Source organism: Notolepis coatsorum, assembly GCF_963971535.1.
Source record: "Notolepis coatsorum genome assembly, chromosome: 5".
Lineage (NCBI taxonomy): Eukaryota > Metazoa > Chordata > Actinopteri > Aulopiformes > Paralepididae > Notolepis > Notolepis coatsorum.
In genome coordinates, this window is record NC_140169.1 from 66,456,723 (window position 1) to 66,470,041 (window position 13,319).

The following is a 13,319-nucleotide window of genomic DNA, read 5'->3' on the forward strand; positions in this document are numbered from 1 at the left end:
TTCGTTCGGTCTAGCCGATACCCGGTGTCTCTACGGGCGGGGATTTTTTACTAAACGTAGCAGCTATCCTACCATAATCTGGCCGTGTTAGAGCTGGTTAGGGGGATCGAATTGCCTGACTGGCCCTGAGAAAGCGAGTTCCAAACAAGGCAATATTCGGTACATATCCTGAGAGGACATGCTCGCCTGGACGCCCAATTCCACTGTCTCGGCCCGCGACGACGATTACAAAAAGTACTTAATAACGATTTGTTTCAATGTGCTGTTTGTAAGTTAAACATTCAGTACATTTATAGTGAACTATTGCTCTTAATCTCGTTTTAAATGGACGCGCGGAAGCTATTGAAGAAAGTAACATGAAATGTGAATCTTAACAAGATGGGCGCGCGGGAGCTCGGGTAAAAGTAACATGAAATGTAAATCTGAATGGATGTTTATAATAATAATAATAATAATACTTCGTTTTATATAGCGCCTTTCAGAGGACCCAAGGTCGCTTTACATAAGGGGGGGGGGGGGGGGGGGAGATAACAAGTCAACAAACATAGTGGACAGACACAACACATACATATAAAGTGAGAAAGTTAGGGGTTGAAGGCCAGGTTGAAGAGGTGGGTTTTGAGCAGTTTTTTAAATGAGTCCAGAGTTGGGGTGGTGCGGAGTTCTGCGGGGAGGGAGTTCCAGAGGGTGGGAGCTGCCACACTGAAAGCTCTGTCCCTGAACGTCCGCAGTCTGGTTCGGGGGATGGAGAGCTGACCAGTGTCCGTGGATCGCAGGGACCGTGACTGAGTGTAGGGGTGGAGGAGGTCAGTGAGGTACTGAGGTGCCAGGGCGTGAAGGGATTTGTAGGTGAGCAGGAGGGTTTTGTAGGTAATGCGGGATTTGATGGGGAGCCAGTGGAGCTGGATGAGGATGGGGGTGATGTGCTGCCAGGGTTTGGTGCGGGTTAGAACCCTGGCAGCTGAATTTTGAACATACTGGAGCCTGTCCAGGGTTTTGCTTGGGACCCCGGACAGGACCCCGTTGCAGTAGTCCAGGCGGGAGGTGACGAAGGCGTGGATGAGGGTCTCAGCTGTGGTGTCGGAAAGTGATGGTCGGAGTCTGGAAATGTTTCGGAGGTGAAAGAAGGCGGATTTGGTGAGGGAATTTACATGGGATTGATAGGAAAGGGTGGAGTCCAGGATAACGCCCAGGTTGCGGACCTTAGGGGATGGGGAGATGGAGCAGCCGTCAATGTTGAGGGTGAGATCCCCAACCTTCCGGAGCAGGGCCTTGGGTGCCACAACCATGAGCTCGGTTTTATTGTTGTTGAGCTTGAGGAAATTTGATGACATCCAGGTTTTTATTTCGTGCAGGCAGTTGATAAGGGAGTGTGGGGGGAGATGGGTGGATGGTTTGGTGGAGAGGTAGAGTTGAGTGTCGTCGGCATAGGAGTGGAAGTTGAGGCCGTGGCGGCGGATGATCTGACCAAGGGGGAGCATGTAGATGGTGAATAGGATTGGGCCAAGTACGGAGCCTTGTGGGACGCCTTGGTTGACTGGGGCCGGGGTGGAACTGGAGTCGCCGATGGTGATGAACTGTGTCCGGGTGGTGAGGTAGGATTGAAACCAGGAGAGTGCTGAGCCAGTGATGCCGAGGTTGTTGGATAGGCGGTTGAGGAGGATGGAGTGGGAGACTGTGTCGAATGCTGCAGAAAGGTCAAGGAGGATGAGGATGCTTATGTGGCCAGAGTCAGCTGCAAGGAGGAGGTCGTTGGTAATTTAGATGAGGACGGTCTCTGTGCTGTGTTGAGTTCTGAAGCCGGATTGAAAAGGCTCATAGAGCTCATGGTTGGACATGTATTGTTGGAGTTGGGCGGCCACTGCTCTTTCCAAGATTTTGCTAAGGAAAGGAAGGTTGGAGATCGGACGGAAGTTGTTTAGCTCGTCTGGGTCGAGGCCGGGTTTCTTAATGATGGGGGTGACGGAGGCTGTTTTGAAGCAGGGGGGGACGAGACCAGATTCAAATGAGGAGTTGATGATGTTGACCATGGTGGGGCAGAGAGCAGGGAGGCAGATCTTGACCAGGGTGGTAGGCATGGGGTCAAGTGAGCAGGTGGAGGCTTTGGCTGAGGCTATGAGCTTGACAACTTGGGGACCATTTACCGGGGAGAAGGAGGAGAGGCTGCATTGGGGGGGGGGCACCCAGGGGGAGGAGCAGGTGAGGGGGAGGAGGGGGGCATTGCTAGCTGCTGGTAGATGGTATTGACCTTGTCCTGGAAAAAGACATGGAACCTGGAGCAGAGGTCGTGGGCACCAGATGGGCGGGGGGGGTCGAGGGGGCGGAGTAGCCGGTTGATGGTGGAGAAGAGTGTCCCGGGGTGGTTTTGCTGGTTGCCGATGAGGGTGGAATAGTAGTTTGTTTTGGCCTTGATGAGAGCTAGCTTGTAGGCCTGCACGTGGTCCTTGTAGGCCTCGAGGTGGACAGTGAGGCCAGATCTTGTATGGAGTCTCTCCAATTGGCGACCGACAGCCTTCAGGGAGCGGAGTTCAGGGGTGTACCAGGGGGCAGGACGGGTGTAGGTGACAGTCTGGGTTTTGATGGGGGCGAGAGAGTACAGGCTGCGGGATAGGGCGGAGTTGTAGTGGGCAGCCAGACCATCCACCTGGGTGCTGGGGGGAGCTGAGGCCAGGTGGATGGTTAGCAGGTTGGTCAGAGCTGGTGCACTGACTGTTTTGATGTTCCTGTAGGTGATGGTGCGTGCATTCCGAAGCTTGGGTAGGGAAGTAGGGAGGGTGAAAAGGACAGCATGGTGGTCGGACACCGCCAGGTCGAGACACTGTACCTCAGATGGTATTATGCCAGTGGAACAGACCAGGTCAAGTGTATGACCTTTGGTGTGGGTGGGACCATTTGTGTGCTGTGTGATATTGAAGCAGTCCAGTAGTGAGAGGAAATCAATGGCTGTGGAGCAGCTGGTGTTGTCCACATGAATATTGAAGTCCCCAAGCAGGAGTGTGGATGAGCACATGGTGCAGACAGTGGTGAGGAGTTCAGACAGGTCAGACATAAAGTAGGTGGAGGCTTTGGGGGGGCGGTAGATGAGGACTACCTGGAGTGGTGTAGGCCCAGGTAGTGAGAAAGCCACGCACTCGAAGGAGGTGACAGTGGGTACTGGGAGCTCTTTGACTAGAAAGTCAGCCCGATGTATTACAGCCAGCCCACCACCACGACCCTGGGTACGTGGCTTTTGGATGTAAACATAGCCTGGGGGTGTGGCTTGGTTGAGTGAAATGAAGTCCTGTTGGTATTGCCATGTCTCAGTAAGACATAGAAAATCTATATCTCTGTCAGTAATTATGTCATGGATGAGGAGAGATTTATTGTTAAGAGAGCGAACATTCTGGAGCATGAATGTTGCATTTTTTATGGATGCTGGGGCAGACAGTGATGGAGGGATGTCAACACAGACTAGTGGCCGCAGATTGGTCAGAGTGCGCACGTGGGGTTTGTTGTGATGACGTCGTTGCTGCACGTTGTTGGAGCGCCAGCCCGGTAGCACAGAAGGAATTCCATGGTCTGAATAGTAAACAAACTTGCAACGGGAGGCTCTGTGCATGTAGCGAGGGCGACGAAGGAGCCCCAGAGACTTAATAGCATCGATGCAGTTTGGTGTGGAATGACGGAAGAGGTTGCAAAGTTGCAGCGTGGAGTATTTGAAAGTTACCATGGCGGTATCGGAGAAGTGCCGGTGTTGGCTAGCTTGCAGAGCCGAAAGCCGGGGAGGAGGCGTCCATCCTCGGGTCGCAGCTCCAGCTAGCAGTATAGCCAGGAGTGAAAGGTATCCCAGTGAGAGGAGTTGTGGAAAGTCCCGATGGTGTGGCATCCGATCGGCGGGTTGAGGAGTTTTGGATGTCCTCAGTAGACCGCGAGCACCGGAGTTGGTTGGAAAGCTACAGAAGCAGAGCTAGCGTTATGGGGCTAACAGCTGACCGGGCAGCTATGAGTTTGGGTGAGTACACCAAAGTATTGCGATATTCCGACTGTTTGTAGAATTCAAGGGTTATTGTTGTGGTTTATATGATAATTAGACAACGAATCCTTGCTACTTGCGGTAATAATAAGCAATGATTACATACAAAAATAACAAACTTTTCCAGAGTGAGAAGCGGCGATAAACACGCCAGCGTCCTCTCAACATCCGGGGCTGTGGCTCTGCGCCATTGCGCCATTGAATTTTATCTGAGGTAATGTGTTGCAATAATATGTATGTTTGAATGGCTGTTAGAGGTTAGGAATGACTGACAAAACATAAGAGAGATGACCTATGTATGTTGTAATGTTTTTATTTTTGTTGATTAAATCTGTACACTAGCGCTTATGTTGGGATTAAAGTTGCTTTGACATTATAGGCCACTCGTCGTAGGCTCGCGGCTAGCTATCTGCGTGCTAGTATGCTGTTAGGAGTGTATTAGGCCGCTATCGTCGTAGCTTAGCGGCTAGCTAGCTGCGTGCTATATTAGGCCGCTCGTCGTGGCAAGCGGCTAACTAGCTGCGTGCTAATATGCTAACGGGAGGTGTTCAACGTTGAAGGCTGCTAACGTCGTGGCTAAAGCGGCTAACTAGCTGTGTGCAACATTGTAGGCCGCAGGCGCCATGGCGTGGAGCTGCCTTGCTACTAGGGTTATTCAATGCACCTACCCCCCCCCCTCTCTCTCTCCCTCCCTCCTTCACTACCCCCCCCCCCTCTCTCTCTCTCCCTCCCTCTCTTACCCCCCTCTCTCCTCACCTCCTGTACTCTCCCTCCCTCCCTCACTACCCCCCCTCTCTCTCTCTCTCCCTCCCTCCTTCACTCACCACCTACCCCCCCCCTCTCTCTCTCTCCCTCCCTCCTTCACTACCCCCCCTCTCTCTCGCTCCCTCCCTCTCTCCTCCCCCCCCCTCTCTCTACCCCCCTCTCTCTCTCTCTCTCCCTCCCTCGCTCACCACCTACCCCCACTCTCTCTCTCTCTCTCCCTCTCTCCCTCTCTCTCTCCCTTTCTTTCCCTCTCTCCCCTCCTAACCTCCTTCCTCCCACTGGGGAAGGTTACAGTGACATGCGCTGCCAGCACACACTGTTTTGTGGGGGTTATTTTTGGTTTTGCATAAGTGGCAAGGGATGGGGGGTCTTTTATTAAAGCGTGAAGTGGTTATGAATCGCGTGGTATGTCTCTTTGGGCTGAATAAAGGCCTTGGGGAATAGGGATGACCCCCGCTCTTCCCACTTTTTCCCCCCGCCCCTCACATCCGTAGGTCTCAAGGAGCCTGCCCATCTCTCCTAATCCCTTAAACCTTCCCTAGCTTCCTCTGACCTACCCTAGCCTACCCCAATCCCTTAACCTACCCTAAACCTACTCTCCCCTAACCTGCCCCTCTCTCCTAATCCCTTAACCTTCCCTAGTTTCCCCTAACCTACCCTAGTCTACCCCAATCCCTTAACCTAACCTAAACCTACTCTCTACCCTGCCTCCCCTAACCTACCCAAGCCTACCCCAATCCCTTACCCTAGCCTACCCTAGTCCCTTGACCTGCCCTGTCTTCCCTAAACCTACTCTCTACCCTGCCTCCCCTAACCTGCCCCTCTCTCCTAATCCCTTAACCTTCCCTAGTTTCCCCTAACCTACCCTAGTCTACCCCAATCCCTTAAACCTACCCTAGCCTACCCTAGTCCCTTGACCTGCCCTGCCTTCCCTGAACCTGCCCCTCTCTCCTGCCCTAACCTCATTCTTTCCATAGCCCTAGCCTCTCCCTCCCTAGTCTCCCCTACACCTACCCCCCCTAGCCCTTTCCTCTCTTGACCTCCCTTTAGTTCCGTTACGCCCTCTCTCCTACCCTTCAGGGGTTCCGGTGCATCCTGCCTCTCTGTTTTAAATTGGGGTCCTCACTTCAGTAGGCTGTTGGCTGTGGGGCGTGTTGTTAAAAAGACATGTTGTTGTTTGTGGGGGTTGCAGGACATATTAGGACACGCGCCGGTGAAGGAGGAACACGGAGGAGGACGGAACACTCAACATGGTTCCTGGTTTGAGTGAATGTAGTAGGCGGGTGCTTTTGGGGTGTGCTATATCAATGGTTTGGTTGTGTATATTGGCTAGCGTGGTGCTATATGTTCCACTCCGGCAGCCTGAGCTGCCAGAGGTAGTGGTAGTGGGTAAACGGTCGCTCCCAGACCGTCACAGTAATCTGTTTCTGGGGATGGCAAGGGCGGTGGCGAAGGTAGCTAATAAATCAGATTGCTATGTGTGCGGCCTGTCCCCACAGGCGGCCGCCGCGGGCCTTCCTCTGATAGCACACCCTATAACTAAGTGTCATGCCAACATGTTAAGGGATTTGCCTACCCCTGACCTGAGATACCTGAGAGGTATCTGGGGCAGGGGTTAACGAAGAATGTGATGAAGATAAGTGGGCTGTTAGACACTGGCCCCATTCCAATAGCATATAGGTCGGCAGGGTTTGAGAAGTGTGTAGAGGGTAAATCGAATGGTAAGGTCGTGGGGTACTTGGACGGCTGCCTGGGGGATAATGGGGTCTGGGGCAAGGATTCGGAGGCGCCAGCTCCGCCTGGGGCGTTTTGGATTTGTGGTGAATTTGCGTATGCCTCGCTGCCAATTGACTGGAGGGGAAGATGTGCGTTGGGTTACTTAGTACCGGCTATGAGGGTGTCTGATGTTTTGCCAGCGCTTCCCAGGACAAGGAAGACACGGGATGCGGACCATTTTTTTAGGGTGGCGTTTCCCTGGTATGGGGCATATGCAAACATGGGAGAACTGGATAATTTGGCTAAATTATTTGAGGACATGGCTACCATGACAGCGAGGGGCTTGAACCTGAAAACTCAGGAGTTACGGTCCTTACGACTGATGGAGATGCAGACGAGAGCAGCTATGGACTTCCTGTTGGCGGCGTCGGGGGGCACGTGTGCGTTGATTGGTCAGGAGTGCTGCACATTCATACCAGCCAATGATGAAGTGGGTTTGCCAGCCATAATTGAGCACTTGAAGAACATTACTAGGGATATGCATGACCCTTGGGAGGACTCATGGGATGACTGGGGTCATGGACGACTGGGCTATGTGGGGTGGTCTGTTGTTAAGTATCTGCTTTATGCCGTGGTGATGTTTGCAGTTATAGTTGTCTGTGTGGCTGTGATCAGAGTGTGTTTTATGTGTATGTTCAGGACTCTCTGTGCGGCTGGTCCTGCGATTGAGAGGTCACACTGCTCGGCTGCACCTGCGTTTGCTATAATGATAGTGAGGGATGACGCAGAGGGGGGCCGGGCGGGTGTGGGCGTCCTGTTGATTGCGAGTTACCAGGAGTACGCTCTGGTGGCTGTTCTCTGATCTGGGTGGTGGACATTCTGGGTTGGGGGATGGTAAGGCCGGGGTGTGCGAAAGGATATGGGGTAGGGGACGTGACTGAACAGGTAGTACATTAACGTTGGTTGTATGGATGTGTATGCAATTTTGTTTTTCCCATAGTAGGTACGTGAGTGATGACTGTATTATGTGGAGCTGTGTACCCAGGGTTCGGTGTTGAGTCCGGTCGGTTATGCATGGCCGTCCGGCAGGGCACTGGATTCTGGGGATGATAGCTTGAATGGTGGGGTAAGATGCTTGGATGCTGACTGCTTTGTACCTGTGGTGGGGTGTGTTCTGACCTCTGTGGAGGGTCTGTTATGGACTCTTCAGAAAACAGGGGCTGACACCTCACGGCGTGCAGGGCGCGGTGTCCGATGCATTCTTTAGATTATCCTTAGTGGACACGAGTCTGGATGACGAGTGTCCCCTGGGGGGAATGGTACTGAATAATGGAAAAAATATGAAAGAATGTATGTAATGAAAGACTAATCAAGATGTTTTTGTTTCCCGAGGAATATCAGAATTGGAGTGGAATCAAGGAGAAATAGTGGAGAGCCGAGATTCGACAAAAATAGGAACCCAGTGTGTTGACGGAGATCGAACGGGAAGAAAATCAGGGAGTAGAAACTGGCGACATCAAACACATGTATCAATTACAAATATCTCGTTTTTAAAATTGTATGAAGGAAGTAAAAAGATACTCATGCAGTTAATGAAAAGAACCTCTCAAAATTTGATTATAAAGACAGAGTAAAGTACAGTCCAGTTGATAAATTAACAAGAACTGTTGTCTTTTGTGTGCTCTGATCTCCAGCAGTTCCATTGGGCCCGCGGAACACCACAAATCAGGTAAGAATAGGAATTTCAGGTGGAAAAGGGAAAGAAGAAGAATAGGTAGGGCTTACAGTGCCAATATTGGCTGTCCGAGTAGGAGTCAGTCACAAAAAGCATAGACACCTACATTTAGACAGGGAATACAGAACACACTTCTTTGCCTGCTGCCATTGTTACAAAATCAAAAGGAAAGGGGAGCTCTAGTAAATGGGAAATAAGATCTCATATAGGAAAATGGAAGCCGCAACCCACTCAGACAGGTCGACCCTAATTGGTTGGATAGCAGAGAGTCCAGTACAGATTATCGCCAACGGTCACCCTTACACAAAAAATAACCCATATTATTTGGAGAAAATCGATAGAATATCGACAAAATGGAACAAAATATGGGGACATCTTACAAACCCTTGGCCCATCGAAGGTTCTTTTGATTTGGAGGTAATAGCTGAGATAAGAGTGCTAATTAAGACATACAAACACCGGGGGAATACAAAGGCAAGGGGAAAGAAAAGTCTGCAAGAAACTACGATGTTAGAATCCTTCGCACAGGAGGCCGAGAGGAGAAATAGCGACCAGAAGGGCAGTGCAACTGTCAATGAAGCGGCCAAGCCAAGAGAGGAGGTAGCCCCGGTCACCATAACTCCCCTGGCCCCTAAAACAACAACTGTCATCGCCCAAAGTGCAGCTCAGGTAGCCTCACTCACCCCAGTGTCCCACCCAAGCGTAGAACAGGTAAGAGTTGAGGGAGCTTTAGCACCCCCACCATATGACATTAGGAATGGGGAACGAGTGTACCCTATTCTGCCTGTAATACAAATGAACAGCCCTTACCATTTAACAGACGATCGGGGGAATAAAGAGGTTGGACAAGCAAGAACAGAAATTCACCTGACACCTGAGCCATTCAGAGAAATGGAGGGTGTTAGGGGGGCACAAGACATTCAAGACTTGACTCGTTCTGAGAGGGAATATGTGCCCCCACAGCGTCAAGGGGAAAAGACTGGATATATTTCGGAAGTAGCCAGGAAGATCCGTACGGCTGAAGTAGAAGGACAAAGCAAATACGAGGAGATGGTTGCACGGAAAAAGTGGGACAGGATAATGGAAAAATACTGCAACACCTCAGACTCGTACCCCAGCCAAAGTGACTCCAGCCGGCATGAAATAAGAACCAATTCACCGGTTGGCAACACGCCAGCCGAGTGGGCGAAGATGGAGAAAGACGAAACACTCACGAGAATGCAAACCCCAACGAGAACGGGAGGTCGAGAGGGAAAATCCGAAACAGCACTAAGAGGTAAGGAATCTGATTTAAAAATCTCTTCCTCACAGGGTGTTGAACTTGTCCAGGAGATGGTAAGGATAAGGGACGATCTGGTAAAAATAGACCAGCAGCTCTTGGAATTGAGCAATGACAATGTTGAAATAGCAGTGCGGGTAAATAACCCAGACGACACAGAGAGCAAAAATACGAAGGATTATAAACTGGTGAGCGAGATATGGGAAAAGGTTGAGAGACAACGACAGAACCTGGAAGAAAAAAGAAGTAGAGCGGAAAAAGGCCCTTGACAAGATGGAAGAGGACGTGAGGAAAGGAATGGTGACCAGATCACAGACGAAAAGTCTTCAACCCCACACACAGGCCCCCATCAAAATAGCTCCTGTGATAATAAGAGGACAGGACTTGGAATATCACCCCTGGAAGGCGTCCGACATGACCCAAGTATCAGAGAAATTGCCGCCCCTCCAGAATGGGGCCAATCCGTGGATTGCCAAGTTGGAGGAACTAATGATTGGCCAAGAGATGGCGATGGGGGATGTGAAAAGAATATTGTCAAATATGATGGGACGCGCGGCCATGGAACAGGTACTGGAGAAGGCTGGCATGGGAGACCAGGCGGAGACTGGAGCGCAGGATGCGGACCTGTTCGCACGGCACAGGGGAGTACTGTGGATGGCCCTCCGAGAAACCTACCCGACCAAGATGCACCCAGACCAAATCCACATTGGTACCCTGGGGGACACCCACCCTAGGCAGTATGTGGCAAAAGCCTACGCCGCCTGGAGGGATACAACCGGCCAGGATCTAGCACAGGACCCCCTGGGGGAATCCGTGCTAAGAGGGAAGATTGAAAACGGCCTCCCCATGGAGGTAAGACAAAAACTGGCTGAGGTGGTGTCTCTGTCAAGCCTCCCCTTAAACTATTATACCGATAATGTGGCCCATCAAGTTGACCTATATCGGAAGAGGGAGCAAAACAAAAAGGATAAGGATGTGGCCGAACACCGAAGGATCCTGTATCAACAGCCAACCGAGGCAGGGAAGGTAGTGGAATACCTCCAAGCCTTAGTCCAGTCCACACAACCAAGAGGGGAGACGGGCTCCAACGGGGAACCAAATGACCAGAGATGGGCCCAGTTGGGGACACAGGAGGGACCGGCACCAATACAACAACAGAGCCAGAGGGGAGCGAACGGGCAGTTCCGAGGATGGAATGAACGTCAAAGAGGAGGATCGAATGGATTCAGACCTCAGCCAGGGTCAGTGGAGTGCTGGCGTGCGGAAATTTCGGGCATATATCTAGGGACTGTGACCAATGATATCAACCCCGAGGAGGAGAGTACCGTCCTCAACCCACAAGAGGAGGACCTCGATGGAACAACAGGAGAAGAGGTGGATCTGGGTGGAACCAAGGATCAAACCAAGGCCAGACCCAGAATGGAAACCAAGGCCAGACCCAGAATGGAAACCAAGGCCAGACCCAGAATGGGAACCAAAGCCAGAGCCAGAATGGAAATTCTGGCCCGGCGAATCCATCAAGGGGGCCGGATGAATCATTCTGAAGAGGCCCAGAGAATCCAATGGGGAGGTGTCAGCTGTCAGTGTCGTCTTTGAGGGAGGAGCCTATTGTGTGCGTATCGGTGAATGACAAATCTGTCGAGATGATGGCAGACACCGGAGCGGCCTATACGGTAGTGCAACCCCAAGACGCGACGCACCTAACCATGTCCGGTCGATACGTACGGCCAATTGGATTTGAGGGAGTAAAACAGCTGACGCCTGTGACCGACCCTGTAACCCTGAGATATCGAGGCAGGGAAGCGACTCTTCCCGTACTGGTCTCGGAAAGTTCACCCATTAACTTACTTGGCCGAGATGGGCTGGGTTTACTGGGAATGGATATTAAATGTACGGCGGATGGTTGTGTGATAAATATACGAGAGGACCGTTACTATCAGATGGTGCAAAGAATCGATAGCCGACCACCGGAAATCTATTGTCTAGGGGGACTGGACCAAGATTTGCTTGGTTCAGCCTTGAAATGGGAGACATTTATCACCGCCAACATGCCTGAAGCAAGTGACCCAAAGACACCATACCATTGCACTCTGCAATACCATAAAGATGCAGACTCGTCACAGGCTAAGGAGTGGCTGAGTGTGCAACCAGACGAAGTACAGCTTAATGCCACCAATATCATATTGGGTCCGCAAGGAGCAGCGCTACGTATTGCACGGAGCGAATATCTGCAAAAAGAACACGAGATTGCGGATAGTGTTCCCCATGTGACTTTAAAGGTAGCCAACTCGTGCGATCAGCAGCACATTGGCGAGATGATGAAAAAAGCGTAAGGAATTAAATTTGAACAGATGAAAGAAAACAAACTGATCTGGATAAGCCCCGACAAAAGGTTTATTAAGATCATGGTCCAAGGCACAGGGATGGGTCGTCCCCAAACTGTGCAATTATCCCAAGAGACAATGGGACAACGCATTGAGCCTCCAGGAGGACATGATGGAGGCGGTGCCAGAGGAGCTATGGTCAAAAAACAGCACTGACATTGGATTAATCAAGTCCGCTCAACCTGTGAGAGTGGAGCTTAGACCGGGAGCCACCCTGCCTTGGATCGAGCCACAAATCAAAGGACTTTTGAAAGCAGGAGTCCTACAGAAAACAACTAATCCCCGGAGCAACACGCCGTTGCTACCCGTGGAGAAACCTGACACCTCGTACCGGTTGGTACACGATTTGAGGGCTGTCAACGAGGTTTTACTTGACTATCCCGCGGATGTCCCCGACCCCCATACGCTATTGACATTTATCCCACCGCAAGCTGAATATTTTACGGTTATAGATTTGTGTAGTGCATATTTTAGTGTACCCTTGAGCAAGGAGTGCCAGCATTTTTTTGGTTTTACCTATAAAAATGAGCATTATGAGTATACTAGGATCCCTCAGGGACTAAAGCATTCGCCACCCATATTTAACAAAATCCTAAGGGAGGACTTAGACGGGTTGGATACAATATTGACCTCTAGGGTCATTCAGTACATGGATGATCTTATACTGTGTGCAGACGATCAGACAACATGTCATCGCGACTCCGTGAAACTGTTGCAGCTATTGGCAGAAAAAGGCCACAAAGTGTCTTTGAAGAAATTGCAGTATTGTAAACCTAAGGTGATCTATTTAGGACAAACAATTTCACAGGGCCATCTGGCTATTTCGGAAGAACATTTGGTGGCCATTAAGACGGCTCCCAAACCTGTGACGGTAAGACAAATGATGGGATTTTTGGGTATCACGGGGTACAGTTCTCCATGGGTCGAAAACTATACTGAAATAGTGAAACCATTAAGAGACATGATGAAAGAGGCGGGCGTTGATAAGCTGAGTAGTAAAGTGGTTTGGACTGAGGATGGTTTACGGGCGTTTGAAACAATCAAGTCCCGACTGTTAGAAGCGCCAGCCCTGGCGTTGCCTAACTATACCAAGAAATTCATATTATATGTCTCCTCCTCTCCAGATCAGAAGCAGGCATGCGCGGTGTTGACCCAGGACACCGGGGTGGGGGCGCGACCACAGCCGATGGCGTACTACTCCATTGCCTACTCGGAAGTCGAGATGGGGATGGCTCCCTGCTACCGGGAAATGGCCGGAGTCTATACAATGTACGAGAAAGCCGCAAGTATCATGATGGGATATCCAGTGGATATCATGGTGAGGCATGACTTAAAGAGTCTGTTGGAGTCCGGTAAATATGCACTAACGATGCCTCGCATTAGACATTATTACAGGCTTTTGGAACAGGAAGATGTGACTCTGGTCAG